The sequence below is a fragment of the Rhopalosiphum maidis genome, chromosome 1 (assembly GCF_003676215.2).
Source record: "Rhopalosiphum maidis isolate BTI-1 chromosome 1, ASM367621v3, whole genome shotgun sequence".
Taxonomy (NCBI): domain Eukaryota; kingdom Metazoa; phylum Arthropoda; class Insecta; order Hemiptera; family Aphididae; genus Rhopalosiphum; species Rhopalosiphum maidis.
In genome coordinates this window covers 80,447,226-80,473,291 of record NC_040877.1, presented here as the reverse complement: position 1 = coordinate 80,473,291, position 26,066 = coordinate 80,447,226, and the positions used below count along the sequence as shown (strand labels likewise).

At 24.7% G+C, this 26,066-nt stretch overlaps 1 long non-coding RNA gene across 1 annotated transcript in view; it reads left to right on the top strand.

Annotated features, from left to right (window-relative positions):
* The window catches only part of LOC113556657, a 216,655-nt gene that overhangs the window by 17,772 nt on the left and 172,817 nt on the right, over positions 1-26,066 (top strand). Inside the window, exon 2 of the long non-coding RNA XR_003405539.1 lies at positions 21,598-21,657. This is a non-coding gene — a long non-coding RNA (uncharacterized LOC113556657). The remainder of the gene's footprint in view (positions 1-21,597; positions 21,658-26,066) is intronic.

Genomic DNA, 26,066 nt, shown 5'->3' with positions numbered 1-26,066 from the left:
TTGAAAATTATTGAAAATATCAAAAAATCACCTCTAGAAAATTACCACATAAACTTGTTTCTTGTCAAATTTTGTACAGCTTATTCAATAAATTAATAAAGACATTAAATTGTTTCGAACTATTTTAATCAATAAGTCCATCATTTATAGTGTTCAGGATGTAATACGTCATAGTATTTAATACAGATATAGTATTAACTATAAAGTATAAATGTATAATACATTTATAATATTGTATTATTATCATACTCTACCATCTGTTATAGTTAAACGTTTCAGATACGCAATTATTCTTCTTTGAATATATAACTAGGCAGTAAACAAATAATAAAGTCATATGAGTTAACTGTAAATTGTACACTACGAAGAATCAAAAAACTCGGTTTTTAGTCTTGTGAAATAAACGTCCGTTTCGTAACATTTTAGATTTTGCTGAAAGATATTGAGTTTATTATTATATTGTCATAAGGTGACAATTTTTTTTAAATATTATATAGAAAGTATAAACCAAACAGATATTAAAATATAATAATCTAATTGCATTATAATTTAAATAATATTTGTTAATTTTAATATTCAAAAATAACCTATAGAGTATAACTTTATGAAATTGAAATAAGTAATAACCTTTAATGGTTCATAAAAAAATGCTATATACACCCTATGGTAAATGTTTTTTGCATTTATGGCTAATAAAAATATGTCATAGAATGCAATATCAATGATTTGAGTAATGAGTATATGACATACTCTCTTAAACAATAATAGTTAGTTATGACAAATACTTCGTGTATTACCAAGCTTCTAGTTGTCATCTCTTTCAATAAGAAACTATACATTATGTGCTAATATATTATCAATAATTTTCTTATCCAACATATTAATGGAAAGTTATTCATATAGTACATATAATTGTTGTTCTTTGAATACATTGTGCAGTATAAACACATTGAAACTTCTTCTATCATCAAATTCATTTATATTTTTTTCCAGAAATACCCATGTAAAAAATAAATAACCTTTAATAGTTCATAAAAAAAAAACTAATTAAAATAGCGAATAATACTTTGAATTTTATACATTTCATAACATCGTTGTAATGCGAATATATGTTGGTATGTATTTTAATTATACATACATACAGTTACATGTAGCGTATAATACGATGAAAATAATATTGAAATCAGAGAAAAAATCCACATCGTCTATATTATAATGCACTCGTAGTCGTAATATATCTCACTTTAAACTCGAACAGTATAATATGTGCATTTTTTTAACACTTTAAGTAGGTACATGTGGTCTAAGGTATGATTAAAAGAAAATCCTACGAAACTTATAATAACATTTATTATCATTGCTGTTATTATTATTATGATTGTTGCTCGATCGTCCAACTTCGGATTGGGTACGGGTGGTAAAAGTAATTTAAAAAGTTTTTCGGTCTAGAGTTTTATTCTCATTTTCTTTTTTTGGAATATAGGCACATTATCCCGTCAACCACGTTCGGAGGACCGTTGTGCGTGCGCGCCCACGACCTTTATTCAACTGTACGACATTTACCAAGCAAAACTAATTTATCGTCCTCGATCCTCGAACCCTTTTTACTGTGTCTAACAATTACCACACAGTTCAAAACGCGCCTTAGAGTCAGCGCCGAAGGTAAAACAATTTTACACTTGTATCAAAATATTAATTAGTAACAATTACGGAGGTTCAGGACAATGCAATAATTATAATAATAAGAGGGAATGGATTCGTTAAAAGTAAGAGAATTTTACCACAGAATGCAGTGTTTGGATTCATCCGGGTTTTTGTATAGGTATACAAATTTCTTTATGGATATTTAAATAAGTTTCTGTACTCATACTTAAAGTAAAAAAAAAAGTAGTTTTAATTTACATTATTACTATTTAATATACTTATATAATATGTGATATAAATAAATATTTTTTTGTCTTTTTGTAATTATTACGCAAAAACTAAAGTATAAGTCATATTATAGGTACGTGTCACGCTCGGTACCCAAATTATTGGTCTTAGCATACACAGTTATTTAATACGTTTATCGACCTATATTTTGACGGTGTTTAAAATTAAATTGATTTTCCAGAAAATCTAAAAAAAAAATTTAACATCAACATACAAGTATTTTTTTTACCGTCAGTATTTCGAATGTATAGAGCTATTATACGTACTATATGTCTATTTACGTCAACAATAGCGGTAAGTTTATGTAAAATGTTAACTCTATTAACGGACGATTAAATAATAAAATTCTATAATTGAAATTATGTGTTGCCGATATTGTTTAAACTGTAGTAATAACAAGTAAAACAACCAGCAGGAAAATTCGTTTGCCATAAATCTGTACACGCTCATGATATTATCTATAGTATTAATTTTTATCCATTGGCACCATTTAAAATTAAATTCATACTAAATATGAATCAATAATTGCTATTTGCTTTATGTGATAAACTAATATTTGTTTTCATTATAAATCTACATTAATCTATTACTTGATTTTAAAATTGACGTTTCATTAATCATATGCCAACAAATAAATTAAGTTAGGTTATAATAACTAGAAAACTAACAACTAAATTGAATTAGCATTTTTATTGAAATGATTTATTATTTAGGTATAAACTTAATAATTGTTCAATTATTTTTAAATATGGATATGATTTTAACATTATAGTATTAGAGATGTGTACATTACACATAATAAAATATTGGCAATAGAGCTTTGAAAATTCTTATTTATTTTTAGGAGACAAGTGTTACATAATGTTTAGACATTTTGGGTAAAAGTTAAATAGTTGTTAACAAGCAAAAATTCAAAATATGAAAAATCAAATAATATTTCTAGGGATAAGTATTTTTTTATATCTGTTTCCCGAGTTTTTTTATATAACTTAACATGTCGAATATTGTTTACATTACAGTTATAGAAGGTACATTTTTTTTAATCTTGCTCAATAATTTATCAAATGATACACATATAATATTAAAATTTTTCAACGTCCTATCCATATTATATTATTGAACTTCTTGTATATACCAATTCATATAGATCTGTGTCTAAACAGAAAAATACACAGAGAAAATTTAAGGCTTAACTTAATTATCATCATGTATGTAAAAGATAATTATTCAAAATAAAAAGTTATTATGGTTTATTATTTTAATCATTATTTAAGAAAAATATTTCTGTTGCTTATTGGATCCATTTTTATACATTATAACATTTGTAAAATTAAAAAGAAAAACTATGTTAAGATTATTTTTAAATTTTTTAAGCGGTTAGACATGCTAAATTTAATTGTGTCATAGCAGTTCTACTTTTTTCACGCGGTCATGTCTTACTATTCAATTAATGATTTTAATTATTGTTTTTCCCGATATTTAAAACATTAAATATACGTTTTATTATTTTGCATGCTGATAAATAAATAAAAATGTTTAATATGAATTTAAATTTATCAAACTCAAACAGTTATTTATAATTACTATTAATCAATATATTAAGTTATGATAAAGTGACAATAACACACGAGCAACTTCCATGCTTTAGTTCAACCACAACAAATTAAATAATTTATCGTATAATTCCACCAAATATTTTAACTTTGGATATAAAATAAAGATAGGTATATATAGTTGCCATGAAAAGTTTGAAAAGTACCTTTGTCTAAAACTAAAATATTCCATCTTAAATTAAAAATATAAACGAAACACAATTTTAGTTCCAAGTTTTATTGTTTTCAACGGTGTATGACTATGTAAACACAAGCGTTACTGCGTCGGTACAGATTCACGACAATGAAAATGATGTAAACAATAACAATATGACTACACATACATATTATTACACGGTAATTTTCTGTTGTTTTGAAAAGAGATTTTAGAGTATTTAAAGTAGGTAACGAAAATATTAAGGATTAACATTTAATATTAATATATAAATATATATATATTTAATATTAATATTATATATTTTTAGTTTAGTTTATTATATACAATACCTAAGTTATTTTCTACAGAAAACCTAATAAATTTAAATGTTTTTAAATTATTACTTATCATTTTACGTAAAATCATTATGTTTTTACAAATAACAATAATAATAAAAATTTTAATAAATTACAATATTATTTGAACAAAATGTGTAAAATATATCGAAAGAAAAGCTTTTTTTGAAATCAAAAATCAAAAATATTTTACACATTTTATGCATTTTAAAATTAGGTTTGAATATTTTAAGTTAATTTACACTTATTGAATATATTTCCATTTTATAAAATGTACAGAATACATTTCTCAGATAAAGGTTCATATGCATACAAGTGGAATACTATAACATTACACATACATAATATACGCAGTGTCTCACGGCCCACGAGAATTTATTAATTTAGTGTAGTGAGGTAATGGAGTTTACATTGCTGTCACTATTTTAAAATAGTAATTGCTTATGTGGTATCCTGTATATTACTGAGGTCCATAATAACATAGGGTTTTGAAGTAAATTTATAAATCAAAAATATTAATCATAATACATAAAAAATATTGTTCATTTTTCTCTAGAAAAAAACCAACGTGTGGATATAAATCTTACATAGATATACGAGTATTTTCCTTTTGCTCAGTGAATTGGACCATTAGTTTAAAGAGAGTTTATTCTACAGGAAATTTACTTGGTAATGAGTTGTACTGGTTTTCAAATAACTGAATCGATTTCATTGTACCAACTCCAAAACAACACACTTCTGGATACGTCACTAATACAGATTTATAAAAAAACAAACATTTTAGTAGATTAGATTTGAATGTACCTACAACCTACATAACCGATTATAAAATAGACAATAGTTAATAGTACAAAAGTATAAAATTAAACCAATCATAATTCTTTCCATTATACTTACTTGCATTTAAGTAAAACCGTTTATATGGGTTTCTACCCGATTTAACCTTGTCATTGTTTTGCACATAATCACTCATAAATTGAATTATGAGATACTGTTTACTTTAATAGTCTTCCCCTTCTGTTTCATATCATTTCTAATAGAGAAACCCAACTGATCTGATTATCTTTTAATAGTATTAAATGAAGCAACTTTCAATTTGTGATTTTGCCAGAAACCACCAGATAAATGCAATTTTTTTTTTTTTTTTAATACAAATATATATATATTCCCATTCACTTGCCTGTGGTCTTAAGAATATTTTCATGAGCTGATTTAATCAATGTAAATTAAAAAAAAACAAGGGTGATTTGGCACAAAAACAAAAAACTAAACAAATAAAACTAAAAATATAAGGTATTATTGTAATATAATGGATAAAATAACACTTTTTTTTTTTAATAATGGTCTTAAGAATTAATGTTTTTTTCCTTTTTTTATATTTCAATGGCCGTTTTATAAAACTTATATTTATCTGTGTGTTTCAGTAAGTAATGTATTTTTTTATGTAAAAATATATGCTACATTTCAGTTAAAAATGAACACGTATTTTCTACATAATATAATACAGTATAAATATGGAATAAATTGTGTCTACATAATTTTTTGATCAAAATTGTTGAAATAGTTATGTGGTTTCATTTTTTAGTTATAGATAATACTATAGTTCTCTGCGATCGTGTATTGTATACATTTTGATACACGTGGCAAGTATGTCGAAAATGCTTTATACAAATTCAACTTTTTCAGACTGGGTGCAAAATTTTAATATGCAATGTTGACAACGAGCAACACTTCGTGCAAAGTAAATATATTAAAATAAACTATGAGCAGGGATGATGTATCCAACACGTTTTGAATAGTTCATCCACGTTTCTTTGACTAAAGAATCGATGTTTCTCATGCATAATATTGTACGTCTATTTAAATGGTTTTCAATTGATGTATTATATAATTATTGCTCGTTTAATTATTCATGATCATTGAACGATAATGGTGCACGTCTAATGCGAAAAGGGTTGCATGTTTGCATGTTGAAAACGCGGGAAATGTTAAACATTGTCGTGTTTTTGTAGACTGTATTTAAATGAAATTAAATTAGACATTTAATATAGAGTTTACAGTTTAGAAAGTATTGGTGCATTATCCATTGAAATGGAAATAAAATAAAAAAGCTTTTCTATATAATAACGATTAATAGATTATTTATTAATTTTTACAATTCAAAAATATAATAGAAAAGAAGGAATAACAATAAAGAATTTTGAAACGAACATACATGTTACATGTGATACGTGAATAATACATTTAACAATATTATTGTTTAATTATATAAAACAGGCACAATCTATAATTTATCTGGCTTAGTAAGCAAGTACCATAAAATATTCAATATTATCAGTTTTATGGTGAACTAATCCCTGTACTAATTAGTCATCATATAAATTGTAGATTTTTTGTTTGCTATAGTTTACAGACTACATCTTTATACATATATATATAAACAATTATTGAATCAAACGTGAATAAATATATCAAATGTATTTTTTAAAACGAAAACTGCCTTTGAGCTCGTCATCATACCTATCTGGATTTGTTGACTCTATCTCATGATCTTAAAATAAATTATGAATTATAAATTAATGATGAAATATGTAACATGTATTACATTTTATACATAAAAATATTTTATTTCAAAATATAAAATTAAAAATCGAGGGGAGGGTGGAAATTTAAAAAAAAAAATGAAATGAATTTATTCAAAGAATATTTTTTTATGATTTACATTACATTATAGTTTTAGATTATTATCATTGTGATAAAATCATCATAACGTCACAACCCTCTGCCAAAAAAACGTATGGGCACAGTGCCATATGTGCGATCGTACAAAATCGGTAAATATTTATTATTTCATACTTAACGCTCTACATAAGTTCTTTGTCAGGGAACACTAGACGTAAATTATTTCAATTTCTGCAGTTATTTTATTTTATTTTTCAATCTATCGCAATATTGTCAATTTTCATACTTAATAATTTGTAAAAATCGTTATATTTCTTATAAATATGATATAATCCCATGCTTTAAATATAATACACTGTCTAATTATTGAATAACTAAAGTTATATTTGACCACGTAGTACTTTATAGTCACTGCATTAGCTATATAGATTTACCTATTTTTTGATTGTACCGAATCTTTAAAAATAAGATAAGTTTGAAAAAAAAAACATTTTAGTTTCATCAAATCAATATTTTAAACTTCCAACCTATTATTCAAAGTTAAGTTATTCTAGCATCCAGTAACGTCAATGGATCCTACATATTTATACTATAACATTATAATAGTTTCTTAGCTAAATGTTTCTGTCCATAAATCACCATCTATCTAACACCCTTCGGAAATGCATAATATGCATACTAGCAGTGTTAAATACTTTTATTACTATGCCAACTCGTAATGACACACCGACGTTTCTTGATTTTTAATGAATGCACCTTCTTAATTAAATAATACTTTTCCTTAAGTGCGTCTTTCGAAAGTTGGTTAATGCAACATATTTCGAATGTATCGTGGTGATTGTTGAAGCTATATTATACGTTCCAAAAATGTATCTGTCATATTACTAAATGATAGTGGTAAGAATTTTATAATCGCTATAGTTTTAATTTTTAAATGTTTTGATACTGTAATTTAAACTTTTATTATTTTATCAATTATCTATTATTATAAATTATTTGAATAACTATTTTCAAGTTGTTGAGTAGATATTCACATTTTATACATACTTCGTTGATTATTTATGTAAATAAATAATTAAAATTTTCATTTGATTGTATTGATCGCTTAAATAAATATATAAATAAAATCTGTATTTAATAATAGCATTCATTAAGATATTTATACGAGGTACGCATGTTCATATTTTCAGTATTTTCAATTTTGCTTAAATATTGTTTTGTGTAATGTTAAATTCAAATCAAATTTTTCATTAGGTAACTTTAGTAAAATATTTTTTATGTGAAATTGTATTGTTTAAAATGTTTGAATTGAGGTTGAAATGACCTTATATAATAATGAACACTATCAACTATTTAAGTATTTTTTATCGATCTTTATATTGTTTAATATTGGTTGTCCATTTTGTTGTAAGACAGAGATATGTAAAAAGATACATATTTTCGCTTGATAATTACTGTAATCAAAATTGAAGAGGTTCATGATATATTGAAAATAACTTTGGTATTCCACAAAAGTAATCCAGTATTCATTACACACTATATTAAATTTAGCTTAATATATAGTAATTAAGTATAAAAGTGCCTATGTATGTAAGACTTAAGCCTTTTAAAATCTGATCATATTTCTTCATTGGTATTTATTGATTGCAATCAATACTGACTTATAATAACATATAACCACTATAAATTGTGACCAGATACATATGTATCCCAAAAATGAACACCCTTATTTCTAAAAATTATCTTAAAATTTAATAATAATTTTAAACGAAACGATTTATTAAAAAACATAAAAAAAAACTTTTGAAAGCTTTGACAATGGTGACAAAACTTATTACAATGCTTATTGGAAGTTATAAATTTATAATGCATTAAGTTAAAGGTTATAGTTTTCAACTATAAAATTGAAGACCGTTATTAAATAATATTTGGTTACACCTTTAAAATGAAACAAATTCTTATAGTTATGTGACTTAAGTTTTATAATTAATGCATTAAATATCATTTTATAACTACCGTTTATTATAACTGAGTTTTGATTAATAATTAAATGTTTCATGATATATTTAATAAATGTATTATCTAACGTCCTAACAGTATGTAGATTTTTTGATTAATACACAAAATGAATTGATGTGATTTAAAGTTATTAAATCCAAAACGTAGTTAATATGGGTAAATCGTGTTAAAAACGCATTAGATTTTTCAAATATCTTTTCGCTTAAGTGATTTGTGAAATGTTTGTTATATTTTTCGTCAAAACCTACTTTTATTTCTATATATTGAATGGTTTACGATTTTTGGAAAATATATGCAAACAGTGTATTATATCAGCTAAAGACGACTTGAAATAAATAATTCAGTTCTATTTTTTTTCATTACGTAAACTTTTTACGTTGTTTTGCGTGACAGCTTTAAAGATTATTTCTGTCAGTATTTAAATTAATCAAAAACTTCAATAACTAGAAAGTTTATTGATTTATTATGTGTTAGTTTCTAAATATTTTTGTATCATTCTAATATATTTAATAATCAGCGTTTGTTTAACTGTGTTCATATCTATGATATAATATTAATTTTTTACTATACAATTCAAACTTTTTTTTATTTAATATATTTTTTTATAAAAACATACTGTTACTTTTATGACACAATAACAATAAACTAAACACGTGTCTGGATCTCAAAATGTAAAAATTAGTTAAACATTAATAATTAATACAATTATTATACCTACATTCAAAAAATGAATATAATTTAATTAATGAATGGTTCAGCGTTTATAAATATCCAAGTGCAGTTGTTAAATAATGTGCAATTACTCATTACTCATTAGTAATCTGTACCAGAAGTAAAATCCTGTGTTAGTTAAAAATATTATCATAGAAATCACGATAAACAAACCATGCCTATTTTCTGTAGGCCAGCTTTTGGACGACTAGTGATTTTTCATACTTACGATTTACTAAAAAAACGCCGTCAAGTATAAAAAAACCGATTTCCACAAACGAGGCTTGTAATAGGACCTAAGGGTATACATTATTTAGTACATAAAGAGAATAGTAACTTTTATGTATATAATGTGTTTCGTCATAAGACATATTTCGACAATTTCTCTAAAATATCGTAAATGCTGGTTAATTTTTATTCTTTTTCTTATAAACATTATAGAATGGAAAATAGTATATAGAAAATCATCAAAAGAGAAAACACATTTTAATATAGTTTTTATTTGATAACAGCATTTTTAAACATGATGTCATGTGTAACTGGCACTAGCCAATATAACCTATACATTATAATTAATAACGATATACTTGTATATATAAATATATATATATATATATATATACATTTTTTTTTAATATCTTATAATAAGATTGATTTTAGTTTTGAAAACTATTAAAATCATTTAATCTACGTATTATTCTAACAAGCTTTTGTTATAAAGTGGTTAAAAATCATTGTGTCAAGTAACTTTTTAAAATCATAATATATAGGTATATCCTATAATATAATGAATAAACAAAAATAATATCTTCTTCATTTAGACTCTTTTACACTTGAAGAACCACGCATCCGGTGATTAGCATTAAATGTTATCAGTGTGCTTACTCTTAGGTGTGTAAAAAACAGAAAACTTCATCAACAGATAGTGATCCCAAAGGTCTTGAGCTCATTTGTCATCCAAAGTAAACGAATTTAAAAACCGATAAAGACAATAGTCTTAAAAATCACGCCTTTAACTTAATAACATTCTCAGTGTATACTTCAATATAGCAACCACAGTTTCAAGATAAAATCATATTTATTACATATTAAATGCAATAGTAATATTTCATACTAAAAGACAATGCCAACTAAAAATATTTTATGATAAAATAAAACTAATATGTTGAACAATAATATTGTATTATTGCCCACGAAATCTGTCAGATTTATAACAAAATTGTATTTACTTTTTTTTTATTTTGAATGATTACATTTTTGATCATATATTTATTTTTTATATACTTTATGTTTAAAATATTATCATTGATCCAAATATTTTATTAAGTAAACATAATTAATGTATATTAAAAATGCATATATTATACTAGTACTATGTTGTATTTCCATTTTGTTTTAATTCTTCATTAACTTCACTTAAAACTATTTGGTTTACATAACGTATCTCTCATTTACTTATGCATGCATAAGTATAATTTTAAGAAAATATTTGCAATAATGTGAAATATTGTTTATTATAAAAATTGTGGAATATAATACCTAAATAATATCAATTACTGTATAATAAAAGAAACAGATGGGAAAATGTTTTAGTTGTATCAAAAACAGGAATGAACGACCACCTGATACATACTTCATGTAAATTATAAAACTGGTATCAGATCCTTTATTTCAATAATTCATCTTATGGCCTCGAATATAATTTGAGCATTATAATAAATTATATTTTATAATGCTTTATCAATTAAAAGGTATTATTTTTATCTTGTCAAAATAAATATTTCTATATCGCTTACAACGTATTCATTATTTTAAATTAATTCAAAATTATCACTAGATAATTAATTTATATATTTTAAATTAATTTGTAGATGTAAAATAATAATAATTCAATTAAAATCATTTGATTATTTCCATATTCCATATCATATAATATACTCGTAATATTGTATCTGCCTAGTTTATTGGAATAATCGCAACACTATCATTGTAATAATAACTAAGTTATGATTATTCGTAATGCCTAGAATATCGAATATAAATCAATGATCTTATACCAGCTATAATATATGATTATAATTAAGCATACCTATAGTTTAATATTCTCAGATATTTAGTTTCGCATAACTGAACATATGTTTTTGAAATATCGTTCAAATTAAATAATTATTTAATCAATTTAGTAATACATTTTTTACAATAAAAATAATTGTCATTCGATTTAAGTGATTTATAAATTAAATATTCGCTTATTTTATTTTTTTTACGTCTAAAACGCTGCAATAAGATGAGAAAGGGTAGCATGCGTGACTAATGGTTGAAACGGAAATAAATTAGATGCGTATTTTATGGTCATGTAAAATTATCTGGATGCAAAAAGTAGTATGGTCTCCGTTGTTTCAGACAATGTATTATGAAGGGGCTGTATCGAGTTCGCGTGCAAAATTAACGTAAAAGGGGTAAAAAAAATATATCCGACGAACATCAGGGAAGGTTACGTTTGACAAATTATCTTAAAAGACACACCTATTATAGGATCGAGGACTTAGCATTTATCAACGCAGCAAACGCCCTCTGGTCATTAATTATACAATGAATATTTTGTTTCTTACATCTTTATTAATTTTTGTTCAAAATTTGAATACGAATCTGCTAAATTTCAAGACATTTAAATTTTTAAATAAATAATTTTAAGTTAGTAAAATTAAAAACAAAGTAGAAATAATGAGTTGAATAAAGCGATTTTTATATAAACCAATTGCTCGACTTTTAAATAGCTTATATAAACTACATGCGTTCAATGTTCTACAAATTAGCTTTGTTAACTGGTTAAATTTAAACAGAACTAATTTATTCTTGGAAATGTTTTGAGGATAATAATAGCAAAAGTTTCGTTATTATTTTCTAACACTCACAAAATAAATAAATATAAAAATTAAGTCAAAATAAAATGAAATTTAACTTTTAAAATTAAATATGAAAAAGTTTACAAAAATAAACCTAGCCCATTGGCATATTATGTTGATTGGTTTTAATTAAACTAATTACAATTATATGTATCAAAAAAAAAAAAAAAAAATGTTTTCAAGTTTCCTTATGACGATTGACGATTGATGTTTTTGATATGGTTTGGAACTTAAGAGTTTAGATAACCGCCGATAATTTATTGTATTTATCACATCTTATGTTTGTCTTATTATGATTTTCATTTGTTTCGTAATGTTTGTTACCCACATTATTAGACACTCAGAATATATTTTACTTGTTTATTTGAATGCATTATTACTTGGGCAGTTTGTATTATTTCATTGTTGGTAATGGAATTTTTAAGATTTTCTTATGTACAAAGTAATAATAATATTTAGTACATAGTGTAAGGAATTCATTTGCATCTATAGTAAATACTATTACAATATAAGCCGATAGACTATAAATATTTTATGTTTTTGGTGTATTGAATAATTAAATTTACGTGTTTATGAATGCAAAGGTCATACTGTTGTTTGATTTAGGTATACTAATTGTTGTATTTATGTATTATGTATGTATGGTTATTGAAACATAAATTGTATATTTCTTGAAACTACAAATACTGAGAGAGTACTGCATAAGTTAATTGTATTTTATATAATTTATGCATATTAGAATATTTTTGTGTATTTTTGATTTTATCTATTCGCCAATTTATTTTTCCTTGGGATTTTATTAACGACTTAGTTATGTTTTATACAACATGCAACTGTTGAAAGAGGTGTTATAACGCCTCTCTTGAGTATAGCAACAAGACGTGTAATTGATTGGGTCAGTTTCATAAGCTTTAAGCACCTGTTGTCAAATTTAGTTTTTACGTTTTATATGGTGTTCAAAATAGAACTAGAATGATATTATGGTTTATCTGAGTTATCAATAAGTATTATATAATATTGATGTTCCATATAGAACATAATACAACTTAATGAAAAATATTGTTCATTTGTAAAAGTGGACGATGATCAACGTATTGTATTTGGTTCTCTTAACACGGGGTGAAAGGATTTTTATTATTTAGTTTCATGATTTAATTTGAAAAATATGTATAGTTTGTTTAGTTGTATTTACAAAATAAATTGTTGATTAAATATTAACACAAGTATCGAATACGAAAATGTTGTTTACTATTAAAGTAGAAGATTTATATATCTGTTTTAAAGCAAAATAATCTATGGCCGTAATGAGGTTTAGGTGTCACTTTTGACAAATCACTGAATTTGATCCCCCCCCCCACAAATAAAAAATTAGCATTTTACATGCCACGTACATTTCGTATTGATAGGGTTATGCTATAAATACATTAATTACCTGCCTATTTTATGAGAATATTATCTACATATGAATTATACGTATAGTATATAAATTATAAATATTCCACGCATAATGAATTTCCAATATTTCAAATTATGTGCTTAAAAAAAATAGTTTTTATACAATTAAAATAGAGCGAGATTCTACTGTATAGTAGGTTGTTAAAATAAATACACATTTTTCAAATATTACTTAAAAAAATGATTGCATAACTAGTATTGAAATTTGTGCCTTTTTAGAATTGCGCGCTTGGTTATGCCACCTTGCCTTGCTCTAAATATGGCCCGGGTTACTGGACAGAAATAGTAATATTTTTTGTTGTAAGTTGCGAAAAATATTGACTACATCATACTTGTTTTAATGAAATGATGTAATTATATAATCTAATTTTAACATTTTTATTAAACTTGTATCGGATAGTGATAATTCATCTTTTCAAATACAATAAATAAAATAATACATAGTGTTCCAGATTTTAAAGTACTATTTCATCAAAAGGAAGTGTTCTGAATAAATGCAAGAACTTTAAAACATTATATTATTTGTATAATTTCCTTCTTTCAGAAGTTTAAAATATAAATATATGTACATTTTTATCTGACAGATGGTATATTTTACATTTTTTGAAATGTATATTATATGAAAGGTTTATATTATTGAAAAATAGACTACGAGCATTTATTATCATGTATTAAACGAGGTATTATTGGAATCTATTTTCAAACAATACCCAGCAAAATAAATGGTAAAAATATGAAGTCAAATATTTTCAGATTCTATTTATTAGGATAAATAAATAATTACTATTTTCCTGTTATCACTGTTACCATCGCTGTTGAATTATTTTCATAATATCAGTAGTTTAAAATAATTAATAATTAATTAGAATGTATATTTATTTTTGTTACAAAAAAGATAATATTAATTTCTTACAAAATTAAAAAAGGTAACTTATTATTTCATAGACCTGGTTTATGAAGACAAATGTAATGTTCTCCTTGAAGTACCTTTTCCAAATTGAATTATAATTACGGAGTATCTATATTCTGTATAGAATATTTTTATTATCCTACCTATACCTCACAAAATTCTAAGACTTGGCATGGAGACCATCAATAAAACTATACATAGATGATAAACAATCGCGACAATTTATTTATAATAATCATTAACATAGAAATCAAACCAAATTTACGAAATATATAACGAATGACAAGCTGTAGTTAAAATATAATATATTAATAATTTTAATCATAATAAAAAGAAACACAAATAATATGGATAATCTAGTTAAAAAATTGTTAGCATAGAACTGGAAGCAACCATTGAACGACTTTTCCATTCACGAACCCTAATTTCTTGCCTTCATAAAATTTGCTTATTGTACTCATTGATTACTGTAGTACGTAAATTGTCACTTTTTTTCCATCTTACTCCATACAATCCATTTTATTGTTGCTCCTTGTATGCATTTGTATAGAACATCGTTGATCCTCTCTATTCAGCGCTGTCTGGAGTGATAGCCTCAGTCTTTTCCCGATTATTTTTTTTCAATCAGAATTTTCTTTATGGTTTTGCTTAACCTCCAGACATGACCTGCTCACTCGATTTGTTTATTTATGTGATATGCATTAATACTGGGTTTTTGGTAAATTTCATACACTTCTTATTTATTGATTCTTATGTGCACTATCATTTTTTATGATAGAGGAACTATATAGGTCCATTTTATATACTTATTGTCATTCTTTAAATAAATAAATAAAAAAAATTATAGTTAATATAATTGTAACTAATAATATATATATTTATTTAAAATAATTTTTTAAAAAAATGTTAAGTTATGAGAATTGTTAATACTAATATAGCGTAAATAAATATTTATAAATAATATTGTTTCGTTAAAAATCAAACACCTAAAGACATCTTATTTATAATCCTCATTGTTTCAACTACTTTAATTTATTAATACAAATAAGTGTACCTATAAATATTTTTTAAATTAAATGAGTATTAAAACATAAATTATGTTTTATAAAATACAAATTTTTTGTATGTCCTCTCTGTTAATGTTTTACGATTAAGTTTCACCTTACAAGAATTTCAGTCACGGAATATACATTTTTTATCTTTTCATACCCACCACATTGCACCCCATTAAACATGATTCATTCTGTGCTCGTGTGATGTTTCAACAGAGTAAGTAAAATTAATTTATTTCTCGCCTTTTGTATTTTCTTATTAACATTTTACGTTGAAAATTAATCAAAGCTATCTTCACTATAAATGCAAGTATGCAGATTGGTCAACGTGTTAAACATTATATTTTACATTTTTAAATAGTCAACATTTCTGTATATGTTCACAATTCATAAATATATACAGGTAACTAGATTAAAGAAAAACAGGTTGCAATAAATTGTGAATATATAAAAATATTATATATTAAAGATTACATTTACTACGCCCAAAAATAAAATCTAAGCTTACAATCTACACTAAACTAATTTATATAAAAACATCTCCTTAAGTCTATCTGAGTATATGTGATTCAAATTTAACGCTATACAAAACCATCCCTCCAAATTCATATTATTAAAGTATTCTCGTAATTGATAACTTATCAGATTATAACTCCCGCACCGTAGTACGTATCTAACTCCATGTTCCACACAGGCCTAATAATTGGACCAGTTAAAATCACTTCAAATCATTCTACTCAGTCACAAAACTATAATTAGTATCATAAATCTCATAAGATATACAACCAATAAATGTTACACATGGATTAAAGAGAAAGTATTGAAGAGACCTACTAAACTTAAATAATATTGTATTATCATCATGAAAATGGTGGGCAAGCCGGTACTACTCTGCTGTACATTAGGTTTCGAAGTGTGACTATAAAGGGTGTGTTACACTTGAATTAAATGATATATCATTACATACGAAAAACGATTCTTTTATAATATAAAACAATAATTTAAAAACAAATCAATTTGAAAAAAATTTGTGTGAGGATGTAATTTCAGAATCATTATGATTTTGTGTTACACGGAAAAATAAATGGTATTGAATGGGATATTCCTCTTTAAAATTTAAACATCTTCCTGTTGAAAAGTGATGTGAATATACAAATATATATATATATATATACTACTCTTGTATAATATTTTCAAATCTTAGGTATTAACAAAAAAGTGTTTATGAATCTCTAAATACAAAAAAAAATTTAATTTTCGAGATTTTGTCAAATTTTGTAAAAATTCTAACTTAAAATGCTTATAACAAAATTATGTAAAAATTAAAATTTTTTAACTGTGAAATGAATAATTTATTAACAATTAAATTTTAAAAAATGTTAACCGATTCATTTTTTATCGACATTTATAAAAAAAATTTGTCGATTTTTGAAGTATGAATTGTAAACACAATATAGAATAAAATGTAGCTGCAATCAGTTATAGCCTTATGGGTATATTTCGTATAGATATGTTTTAGTAAAGTTAGATAATTCCCAGAAAATACAATTTTGTTTATAAATAAAGCTTATACTTTATGTGTTATAATATCAGTTAAGTTAACAAAGGAAAAAATAATACACATCTTCAATTTAATATACGAAAAATAATGCATTCTACTTATGAATGAATCAAAAATATATTAAGCAAATAAAACAAAATACACACGCATACTGTCGTGCTATTTTAGTATTGAAACAGTATAACGGAGTATAAAGGTATAAAACTATAAAGGATAAGCACGTACATGACAATTACTGTCATTTTATGAACACCATTTTAACGCTGTTCTAATATAATTATTTTATATTTTAGGTATTGCTTTTTTTTTTTTTTGAATTTCATAATACAAAAATGCAGCAAATAGTGATTTACGAATCTGCAAAGAGCATATGGCTTTAACGTATCGTGGGCTACATAAAAAAACCCCATTATAATGGCATTTCATTTTATTAACACACGTTTCACGAAAAAAAAACCTAGATTTTAACTCTGAAAGCAATGGCGCCAATATTCTATCAAGTTTATTAGTAATTATGTACTTTTCTTTATTATTATTAACTACCCTTATACTCATTAGTTTATTGCCTTGGTTCCGTTCAGCCGTCTTTCCTATTTCCAGAACGTTCAAAATTAATGGTCCTTAATGAAAATAATTCGACATTGTTAAAAGAGGGTTTTTTTCGTTCGGCCTCAAATCGATTACAATAAAAATAACTATTATACACCATTGAAACCGATATTGTTTATGTTCACCTGCTGGTCCTAATGAATTATTTTGATTTAGTAAATTAATGTGAACTTTAGTCGGATAAATAACGATGTATCGATTATTACGTACTAAACTAGCAGCAATACTTGTCAAATTAAAGTATAAATATTCATTATGTAATATTATATTATATATTGTAGATAGGTACAGACATTTTACTACTTCGAAATATATTTTATTGACACGTTGATTTTATATTTTGTATCATAAATTTAATTGTTTTCATTAAATATATTATATATGACTAAAAAATTATATTAACATGTAAATTATATTTAAACTAATAATTATTTAGCTCGTAAAATATATTTTAATACCAGTGTAGGATAACTACTAATAATAAACTAAAATACCATATTATGTACAATGTGAAGTAACTAAATCTCGTATACAATGCATATAATTATGTTGATGTAATAGCAATATAATATTCAAACAAAGCTAATAAAATCAATCATTCAAAAAACTTTTGTAAATAATAAAGTATTTTTTATTTTGTGATAATTTTTTTAATTTATTTTAATTATTTCTCGTGATGTTTTAATTGATTTGATTTAACAATGAGTGAAAGGTGTCTAAAAACATTCTTTAACGTACAAAAATTATTTTTAATTCTTTTATTTTCAGAATAATTAAATAATTTGTCACATAATAACTAGAATTTGTTAACTTATTTTAATTAAAAAAAAATAAATATTTAATTTTCTAGGCAATACTTCACATCGTATTTTATAAAATTTTAAAAATAATATTGCTGTTTAAGTAAAAATGGCAGTGCAAAGTTTAAAAATAAAGCTGCCAGTTAAAATAAAGTTTAAAAATTGTGGAATACTCTAATAATGAACATTGTTTTCACAAAGAAGTTCATAATATTGGCGTGGATTTAGCGACTCGATGAAGCAAAATTAGGAGTAAAGTTCAGTAATCCACAGACGTGATATACATAATAACTATTAACTATTGATGTATTTAATATTTTTAACTAATAATTACTTATACAATTTAATATGATTAAAAAAATAAATAAATAAACAATGGATGTTTAATTTAAATCTTTTATAAGAATTAGTCATGTATAAAACGATTAAAATATAATTTCCTTCCTTTTCCTTTTTTAATAAATAAGTAAATGCAAATTACATTATATAACTATAAAATGGTTAAGAACAAATTAATTTTAAACTTAATTTATCCGTATTTTCTAGAAAACAATCGTTATATATTTACTACTTTTCAAAACCAAAAGAACATGAACTCTATGGATTGTAGTCCCCCGGAGGGTGACGCAACAACTCGTATCGCTTCGAGCAGAGCGCAAGCATAGAATTGTGTGGTTTTAAGCTTCAGCAGGTGGGAGTAGAGGTAGAGTTATAAAATCTTTGTCGCCATCTTAGGCGGATGGTCCGGTGGGAATGGCGATGAAAATTATGTATACACACAGGTGTGTGTATGTGTGTTCGTGTATAGGGACGCGAAGGTGAAAGCAAACCCATAAACAACGTTTCTTTGGTGTGAAACTTTGGAATTGTTTATGTATGTGTATATGTACATGTGTATTTGTGTGTATGTGTGAGAAAGAGAAAGAGACAGAGAGAAGGTATTGCAAAGGTATATTATTATCCAATTGAGAGAAGCAGTGGTGGCTGTCGCAGAAGAAGTAGAAGAAGAAGAAATAGTAGAAGAGAAGAAAAAGAGCAGAAAACACCATGTACACCGCCACCCCCGGATAGTCGTGTGATTTACAACCCCGTGGTTGCTCCGTTGACATTAACAAATAAAACGCACCGGTATTAGGGATCCGTGTTCTGGTGGCAAGGAGGGTTCAATCGTTGTTTATCACCCACTAATGAATTCGGTTTTAACTGTTTTAAACGTAAATTATAATAATTAACGGTAATTATTAATTTTGTTTCATGTTAAAGATAAAAGTTGAATATATATAATATTATACTATTTTTATATATGTAAAATAAAACAAATATTTAGTAAGTAATAGGTGTTTATTAGAATATTCAAGTAAATTATAATTTATTAATATCATACAATTATTAAAACAATATCTAGTTTAATAACACCGAAATAATTTTTCTAATAATTTAATGACATAACAATTATTTATAAGTAGTTTATACATATGTAATATATTAGATGACTAAAAAAATATTAGGGTAGGTAAAAGAATTTTAATAAAAATAAAGAAAAAAAAATATTTATTTAAGGTTTTAAGTATTTAAATTATAAAAATAGGATATTTTGGAGTAAAATAAAATTTGAAAATATCTACAATAACAATATGCTAAGGTCACAAAGCATTATAATAGCTAACATAATACTAAAATACTAACCGCCTTTAGTGCTTTGCAACTTAAATAGCAAAATACTCTTAGTTCCAACGAAGAATAAAAAGTTATTATTATTTTTTATCCGTTAGTTATTATATTTGTATTTTTGTACAATTAGACATATTGATTTGTTTACTGTACATAGTTCCGCTGTACCACTCAATATGATTACGGTAATTGGATACATACATAATACATAATATACATACATGGATATTATTCATATAAAATTAATTAGCTATACATTTTTTAATATTTAGTAAGATAAAATAGGTTATAAGTTTTTTGAGTTTTAAAATTCACGAAAAAAAAATTATTAAACATTCTCAGCTATAGTCCTTTTATTAATATTATTACCAAGTACCTAGGTACTTAAAATAAATTATTAAAACAAAATGCGTTCTTCAATGCCTTGTCTATTTATTATTGATTAAAACTAAATAAGTTTTATATTTTAAAATTCTAACACTTCGAAAATTCAAAAATTGTTAACTAAAAATAAATAATTAACCAATAGCTTCAATATACATTTAATTTTTTTTTTAATTTTTAAAAATGTTTGGATTTTACTTAATTGTATCCTCAGTTAGTTAAATTATTTGTATATTTTAAATGTATCTACTATTTTCATAGTAATACATAAAAATTAATAAAATTATCATTATTTAAGATGAATTAAATTATGTAGGTAGTTATTACAAACATGATTAATTAAAAATGTTCGTTGAAAAAATGTCATCAGCATGTTATAATAAATAACAATAATGGTTATTAAACAACACGGTCAAATAAATTTAAGTAAAGAAAGTTTATCGACGTACAACACCATCCTTTTCATAGTTTCCTTGTAATTTCACGTTGATTTACGTTTTTGTAAATTTAAAAATAATTAAAACTCAGTTTAACTATTCAATTTTTGAAAAGGCTTTTGTAATTAAATTATCACTTTGCTTTGAGTTAATAATATTCTATATAGTAAAGTGTATGACATAAATTTAATTTTAAAGCATGATTTATGTATCTTTACAGTGATTATTAAAATAAAATTAATTTTAATGATTTATTAATTAAAAACACAATATTTACACAATTGGATGTATGTGATATGCATTTTTTCATAATTTGTGTATATATTTATTTATTTATTATATATATATATATGTATGTTTCAGACTGATATCCTGATATTTTAAAATCCAAAGCAAAGTGAATTTCTGATTGCAGACCGACCGGTAAGTCACTAAATTTTTGATAAGAATATACTTGGTATTCTGCTTATAAATACAAATTATTATTAAATTAATCTAGATTTTAGTAAGATTTGTTCATAATATTAAAATAATATTATACTTTAGATTAACTCTTGAGAAGACGACTACTTGCATGTGTTGATTCCGCGGATGTTATTAACGTACATCATAGCATATTTGTGTTTATCAGAATCGATTTTATGTTATTAGCTTTAATATTAAAATCAACTTGCCTATCATTGAACTTAAAGGTTATATTATTTGTTTATTATTCATGCATAGGAGAAAAATGTATTATATTTATATTTATACGTAAATATATAAAATATCAACTCGAGTCAAACCATAGATTTTACGGTGTATTCACAATGTTGACAATGATTTTATACACCGAATAAGTGAAATAACTGCATTTCAAGATAAAAAAGTACTTTGTTAACTAAACAGTTTATACTAAATGAATGTACATTATAATACTATAGTATGAAGAATATTATGAATTATCTCACGTATGGCTGATGATCGGTGAATGGTCTTAAAATTTTGTCTTAAACATGGATCACTGCCACACATACACATGTAAAAACCTTATCATCTGTACGTCCGTTACGTTTGTAACTTCGTACGAATGTGCGTATATTACTACAGCGTTTATGTGTGTATACATGCGTGAGAGAATACTTCTTGCTACAGGGATCATCGATAATTGACATGAACAAAACGTCGGTGTTTGGACGGTTGAGGATTTTATTTGTAGTTTATCTGGGGATTTGCCAAACCTGACCTGAAAACACGCAGCTATTAGTTCTAGAAATAAATACCGCTCGGTGTTGTATTTGTCTGTGTATGTTACAGACGTATCGATATTATTATACACGTAACACGATAGATCACGTATCCATAAATATAATATTGTTTTACATATTATAGAGAAACTAAAACATTGTTACGTGCCATTTAAAGTAGGAAACTGTCTAATTTGTTTATATTGTCTCGTTTTAATATTTCATGTAGGTACCTACATTCAATTTTGTGTAACTTTAACGTTAACCTGTAGTAGATAACGGCAATGGAAAATGTGTCATATTAATTACAAAATAAAAATAAAATTGTTTTGTTTAATACTATATATATATATACATTCATTATATATATTTGATATACGATTGATGTACGCAGATATTTTATTTTTTTTATTTTCATATTTATTATCCCTGACGATGTATAAAATATTTCATCAATAGAAGTAATAAAAGATCTATGGAATTTTCAATAGTGTATGTATACCCGCACACAATATTCTATTTCACAGTACTCGTTCAAAATACCTTAAATGGAAAATATATTATGTTAGTCTCATAATAGTACAGGAATAAATTGATGACAAAAATAAGCATATTAGATATACTAGACTATACGAAATTAAAAAAAAAAAAAAAAAAAATACAATAAAAAACATGTCTTGTGATCATGTTCAATAATATTATTATATTAAAAATGTAAAGCAATGAAAAATATAAGAAATTAATTATTAGTCATGCTACATTATACCCATCTATTGAAATTATATGATTCTAAGTGGTTGCAATTCTATGTTACTAGTATTATTGATGTTTAACATTTAAGGCTCACGACAGAAAATCACACCATACATCTTGTACAACGAAACACAAATTAAAAAAAGGTTGAAATGCTTAACTGTGTTTACCAGTTGTCGACAACAGTCGAATTTCAAACAGTTTGCGTACATACAATTCGTACAAATCAAATACAAAATTCACAAATGACAACGTGGTTTGAAAACAAGAATAACAAAAAAGTGAAGTCGTAGCAAACTCACTACCTACTGGACATCCACAAAAAGGGTTATAAAATTGAATTACGTAATACGTAATACGAATAGAACATACAACAGCCGGTCGAAAAAACAAAAGCATTAAGCTGTAGAGGAACGTGACCCAAGTACCACTGCGACTTAAACAAATTAATTGTCTAACTTGACTTAACATAGGCGTTAAAAATACATACTTTCCATATTTAAATATTTGTTAAACAATAATATTGGCAAACTCTTAAAAATATGCTGTAGAACGATGTTTGTACAATTAATATATATCCGGTTGCGGAATGAACAGTGATAAGGTAAAGAAAATATTATTTTGTTCTCAAGCTAAAACACGGTATTCAAACAATTTTCGTTCTTAAAACATCAAACTACATTAAAATATTATAGTATTTACTTTAATGAATACATTGTTTATTTTAGTAAATTATATTGATGTTATCGATTTCAACAATATTATATTAACAAATATAATATTAGGTACTAACCAACCTGTATGTTCATTTAAAGATTAATGTAAAATGTAAACTCTCTAGGAAAAATTGAAAAATTGAATTTTCAGAAAATCAATAGTTAATACTTAATTTAGTGTGTAGTTGGCAGTTGAATTAGCTGCCAGCTAGGTTCGCTTAAAATATTTTTTTTCCAAAATCATTGTACACGTCAAATAAATAGGCTGTAATTATTATATCTAACTATATCTGGAAGTGATAAGATTCGTCAGTCACTTTTAAAAGGTGTTAGTGACTGGTGGTAGTTGGTACTGCTTATTGCAAACATTTGATTGACTAGCTACTCCGGCGGCTACCATCAACACAAATTTATCAAATTTTAATATTCACTTAAAATGAGGTAAAATTGAACAAAACTTAATTAGTATGCATTTATGATGAAACATAATAATATATTACATATTAGAAGTGTTCTTTAAGATCTAAAATCATTTTTTTTTTTATCGTAAAAATAGTAAAAAATATGGTGATTAATGCCAATAATGGCTTTTGTTTTAATTATTTTATTTTTTTAAACGATTTTTGACTAAATCGCGTTTCACTCGAAACCATTATTTTAAAAACTACATTTTATTAATACTAAATATTGGTAATTTAAATAACTTTAAATATTGAAATTTGGTTTTTTTGAATAAACAAACTCGCCAAATTTAAAATATTTTCACAACATAACAAATAAATGTCACTTGACGCTGTGTATTGTCTGTAATGAATACTATTTTATTTACAATAATTAATTAGACTTATAAGTATTAAATTCAATGTGCAATAATTAATAAATGTTTTAAAGTTACATCATTTTCAACAGTTAATTTAAAGCTTCTTTTAAACAATATTAGTAAATATCAGAATATAATATGTATAATGTATTTCTTTTTATTTAGTGATTTTTTTTTTTTTATTTTCGTAATAAAGAATATTTATAGAATTTATGAATATAAAATAGCTTATAGCAAAAAATTCTTCATTTTCAACCATCATAAGATTGTGTAAATTTTGTATCAACAACACCAACATATTTTCTGTTTGAGATAATATAAATTATCATGTAAATCATCGTTAAACCATATTATACGATTATAAAACTTTGTAGATTATGATTCAAGACGTTGTGTATCCCTTATAACCTTTGGAATTTATGTTATGTACTTAAGGCAATATTAGAAAAGAATTTAAAACAATGTGAGTTTCCTAAATTATTTTATTCTTTATGAATCGACTCAAATCTTAAATAGTTTTATTATATCTTTAACAACTATGCAATTAATTAAATATTGCAATTAACTATTCACTGTTTTTAAATTAATAAACTAATATAATTCACATTCAAGCCATCATGCATAAAGTGTAGGCTTGTAATATATAAATAAAATATTTAAGAATGATCTATTATTTTTTCCTGTGTCTTTTTTCCTACACCAAGAGTTTCCTTAGGGGCCTTCTGTTCTTTAAACTTAGTAACCACGACGCCAAATCGGGTCAACAAAAGGTGCCTACGCTTCGTGCAATTTAATCACATTGTGAGTAGACCAGTACCCGTCTTATATATAACGGTTCCGGCTCGAAAACGAGGTAATGGAAAAAAGTCATTCTAAATAATATGTTCCTTCGTTACGGGTATACGAATAAGCCTGCTGAGACTTAAGACTGCAATATTTTCATTGATCTTTGATTTACTTCTTCTCGCACTCGCAATTCTTATAAAATTTTATCGATATGAAATAATATAGTGCAGATACTGAATTGCATTTTTTTATATAATATATTTTAGTGAAACATTTTAGAATTTCAATAACTATTCAATAGCTTATTTTAATATATAGCAATTACGCGTTGTTAATTTTAATCCACTAAAATGAATAATAATAATAATAATAAAACAATGATAAAATAATACATCGATTCATGACAATATAATGTCAACATGTTTGACTACATAATTTTTTAATTATCATTATATATCATAAAATACACTAGACTGTTTCTATGTATCTATGTATATATATATATATATATATATATTTATATATGTGTAA